Below are 5,000 nucleotides of genomic sequence, written 5' to 3'. Positions count from 1 at the left end.
ACACGCTGGGTGTGGTAATAGGTGGACACCACTTGCTGGTCCTTGGTGCGAGTGACATATTGTGTCTGGACGTTGGTTTTCACGACCTCCGAATAGGCTGTTGAGTACACCCTCTGGACCACTGTGGATGTGATGTACTTGACCACTGGAGGTAAGTTTACGGTGGTGGTAACGTCGTTGGTCTTGTAGGCAGTCTGAGAAGCATACACGGTTTGAGGCGGGATGACCTGGGTGCTGTAGTAGGTGGAGTATGCCTTGCTGGTGACCACCTGGATGTGGGAACGAAGCTGAATGGTACTGGTGACGACATTGGTCTTGTAGACGGTGCTGACTACTTGTTGGGGAACCACTTTAGTACTAACGACATTCCTGTAGATTGTTGTTGGGACCTTCTGGTATTGAGTTGTGTATTGTGTCTTGTACTGAACCTGAACTTGATCCTGGGTTTTGGTCACAGTGACGTAATTAACTGCAGGCGGGAGTGTGACGGACTGAGTTTTGGTGTTGTAGCGAGTTATGTACTTAGTCTGGCTGACGTACTGTACCTTAGGTACGTACTGGGTGCTTACTAACTGGGAGTAGTATGTCGAGTTGATTCTGGTACTGTGTCGTAGTCAGGTACTGCACCTGGTTATTGTAGACAGTAGTAGGTACGACTACCCGACTATAAGAGGTTCTGGTGTGATACACGACAGAAGGGTAGCAGGGTTCGTTCGAAGGAGGCAGGTAGGAGTCCAGGGAAGATTGTACTGGGAACGTTGTTGGTAACGACCTGTTCAGCGTACTTGGTGTTGGTCACCTGAACGACGCTGGTTTGGTAGTTGACCTGGGTGTGGATATGAGTCGAGTAGACCGTGGTGGGTACAACCTGTGTCCTGATGTGCGTGGTTGTCACATATTGGGTGTTAACATTGTGGACAAGGTACTTGCTTGGCTCGTTCTGGTAAACGGTTGTGTACACTTGTGTGTTGACCGGGGGGCAAGGTGGCTCATTGACGGGAGGAAGGTAGCCGTTCTGGACAGGAGGCGCGTAATTATAGTTCTGGGCATCTCCCTCTCCCAGAGCGAGGGCCGGTAGGAGCAGGAGAACCAACGAGGCAGCGCCCACCATTCTGCAAAAGAGAAATCACACAGATCAGAGCAGCGGTGATTGGAACCTCCGTGCCCATCGCCCATCGGGGAATAAAGTCCAATCACGCGCCGCTCCCTCTGTGCAACTTCCCGTCTGCAGCATATGGACCGACCCGGATGGACTTTATGCTCAGATGAGCCAAAGCACGGTCTTCACGTCAATAGTGATATTCATGAACGATAATTAGTATCTTTTCATCTATTGGCAAAATTTTCCAAATCTGAAACGATTTCATGTACACTTAAGTGACGCATACGTTGGTCTATCCCTGAGTTATACTACACAACAATGGTACATTTACATTGGTGTATCTGTCGAAGTTTACATTTCATGTACGGTATTATTACAAATTCATGCTAAGTAATCTAAATATTGTGATAGTCAGGGAGACTTCCACAAAGAGACTTCAAAGTGGCAATATCGAAGAGCTGCTTCTCGACCTAGTCCGCAAAATTGGTATTGTGAAGACCCATGCTTTGGTCCCACGATATTATGTGACAAGATAGGCCTCCCTATTTTCCAATTAAGCACGTGGATACACCCACTCCTCACTTCTACTCCCATGTGTGTGTAGTCAATTGGAGTCGGTCAATTAAGGGAAAGGAGGGAGCCGTTAGAAGGGAATAGGGGCTCCTGAAGAATCAGTATTGAAGGTCTACATGATGCAAAGCTCTACAATTAAATATAAGTCTTATACTTAGATGTTTAAGGTATGCGGGTCCAAAACCATGTTTTTCAGAGAAGAAAGTAGTACTCCTGTAAGTGCTGATTTGATTGATTTGTATGATTGAAGTAGGAGCAGAAAAGGAAGGTCATAATTTGTTCACATGATTACACATACACACACAAACACACACACACACACACACACACACACACACACACACACACACACACACACACACACACACACACACACACACACACACACACACACACACACACACACACACACACAATGGAACTTTTCTTCAAATGCAAAATGTGAATCTACTACACATAATCTTCTTAAACCGTTCACTGTGGTAGATGGACGTGGTAATTAATATCTAATAAATTCATCTTCAGGTAAGTTGACCAAGTATTTATTTGAACATGAGTAAACAACGAAATCATCATAGCTAACTAGATTGAAACCAAAATTGATTTCAAGTGTTTTAAGAATATTAATTAGATCTACATTATTCTTAACAATGCAATTAGAAATGGAACCTATAAGTGGGCTTAAAATGAACCACTTTGTCATTTCATAACTGGCAAAACATATACAACATGCAATTGTCGAGGTGGCTCGTATATATTTTTAGCCAGGTTGTGTTTCTATTTCTGATGAATGAAACAATACATACTATGGTGATACGTATAAAGAATTAAACAACAGACTTAGGGAACACAAAATGGACATTAAGCATCACCGGGAACAAACTCTCTAGTGAACCACATCAACACAGAAGAACAATATCATTGTAAGATTGGAATGGAGCTATTGTTTTTGTTAAGGGTCTACAGAAAACAACGGAAGATCATCGAGTCACTTTACATAGCCAAGTACAACATCACCAACAAAAGGACGTAGCAGGCTCCGGTTCTTTTAGTCATTTACGTAGGAAGATTGTAACAGACTAAATTCCTAATCTTGAGTTCCCGGGATCGAGGCTCTGCGACTGCTGAATTTAATTGTCTGAAAGACATCACTGCATCTAAAATTCTTATTCGATAATAGTTATGACAGTAAAGTGAAAAAAAAAATCTCGCACAAATGTTGCCATACCTTCTGATGGGATTGGGAGTAGGGTAAAATTTCAGGAGGACGTGCCGGAAGTACGATCGGCACCACTTCCTAGTCTACAGTTTATTGTATAATGTGATGTATAAGAATGCACCTGGAACAGGATTTTTTGGGGTGAAAAGGCAGTCATAGCCTCCTATATACAGTTGTTGCCAAATGGCAGGCTTGTGTCATCACAGTAATCTACCTAACAATCGCTAGCTCAGCAGATTACCGAGTGTCTCATCGCGCAGGTTCATGGGAGGACCAGTGAGTCTTTAGCCGGACCTCGCCAGGTACGGGTGATGTCCCGAATTGCTTTGTATCTTTGTCCCGGATGATGTGGTTGAAATATTTTTTCTATCATGGTTTCATGTAAAGTGACGCTACTTCCGCACTTGATGAAGACTCCATTGGAAGTCCTTCATGTTCTCTATATTTCTGGTTATTGAAACTAAATCAATCAGGATTCATACATCTTTCTATCAGCTCCAAGTACTCTTTCTTGTTGAGGGGAAATCTGTCAGCGTCCATCTGTTGTACTTGCTTTTAAACAACACAAAGGTCATCATCTATTGTGACATTATTGTAAAGGGAGACGATGTAGAAACTCACTACTCGATTACCTACAAAGTTGATTGCATTCAGTCTTTCGATAAGACCAGTGGATATTTTAAAGTGTGCCCCACGAAATCCCTTCAAAGATGTTGATATTGGCTCTGCTAGGTGTTCTACCAACCTATGCGGGGTACAAAACCTCATTCAGATCGTCCTGGGCCCTCAGAAAGAACCTTGTGTCTTGTCAAAAGAAATGTCGAAGAGGATCCACGTTGCACTGCCTCTGACATAGCAGCGCAAGCTGATGTCAGTCCCAGAACAGCTATCAGGTATTTCCACAAGCTGGGTTACTATGACAAAGCTGCAACAAGGAAACCACTCTTTCGTCCAGTCAATATGAAGCGCAGAAAGAATTGGGCTGTTGAGATGGTTGAGAGACCTGTGGCCATTTAGAGCACAGTCATTTTCTCTGATGAGTCACGATTTGTATGTTTTTCTTACAGTGGAAGTGTGTGGGTCTAGAGACTCTGTAGACAAGAGTTTGACCTCAAAAGACTGCAGCCAACAGTAAAACATGGGGGCATTTCAATAATGATGTGGGGTGTAATTTGGAGTGATGGTCGATCAGAGCTTGTGGAGTGTCAAGGAAACATCAATTCAGGCAAATATATTACTATATTAAAGGAAGGACTCATTCCAATATTCTCCATTGGTAGAATGAGTAAAAATGTCTTCCTATTTATGGAAGATGGAGGTCCTTGTCACACTGCTCAAGCAACACAAAATTGGTTGAGCCAAAATGGGATCAGGAAACTTCCATGGCCAGGTCAGTCCCTGGATATGAAACCTATTGAACACCTCTGGGGCATATTAGAGCGACAACTTCGCAAAAATAACAGGAATTCGTCTTTAAAGACCAAACTGTTAGTATCACTACGGGAAACATGGCAAGAAATCCCTCAAGATGATATTCGTGGACTAATCACTAGCACGCCTAGAAGGGTTATTGCATTGAAAAAAGCAAAGGGGATGTGAACCAAGTATTGGTTATTCACACTGTGACCATTTATAAGCACTTAATTGTATCAATTACTTGTTTAGTAAATTAAATGATTTCTCTTGGTGTCTGCAATTATGTCATGTCTATATATATATATATATATATATATATATATATATATATATATATATATATATATATATATATATGTGTGTGTGTGTGTGTGTGTGTGTGTGTGTGTGTGTGTGTGTGTGTGTGTGTGTGTGTGTGTGTGTGTGTGTGTGTGTGTGTGTGTGTGTGTGTGTGTGTGTGTGTGTGTGTGTGTGTGTGTGTGTGTGTGTGTGTGTGTGTGTGTGTGTGTGTGTGTGTGTGTGTGTGTGTGTGTGTGTGTGTTTGTGTGTGTTTGTGTGTGTGTGTGTGTGTGTTTGTGTGTGTGTGTGTGTGTGTGTGTGTGTGTGTGTGTGTGTGTGTGTGTGTGTTTGTGTGTGTGTGTGTGTGTGTGTGTGTGTGTGTGTGTGTGTGTGTGTGTGTGTGTGTGTGTG

At 42.7% G+C, this 5,000-nt stretch overlaps 1 pseudogene; it reads right to left on the bottom strand.

The window, feature by feature from the left end:
- Window positions 1-3,328, bottom strand: part of LOC143025949 (uncharacterized) — a 3,884-nt pseudogene extending 556 nt beyond the window's left edge.
- Between the last annotated feature and the right edge of the window lie 1,672 nt (window positions 3,329-5,000).

Source organism: Oratosquilla oratoria, chromosome 6 (assembly GCF_046742065.1).
Source record: "Oratosquilla oratoria isolate Oo_2021 chromosome 6, ASM4674206v1, whole genome shotgun sequence".
NCBI lineage: Eukaryota > Metazoa > Arthropoda > Malacostraca > Stomatopoda > Squillidae > Oratosquilla > Oratosquilla oratoria.
Note: the sequence above shows the minus strand (reverse complement) of the source record. Positions and strands in the feature narration are given on the sequence as shown.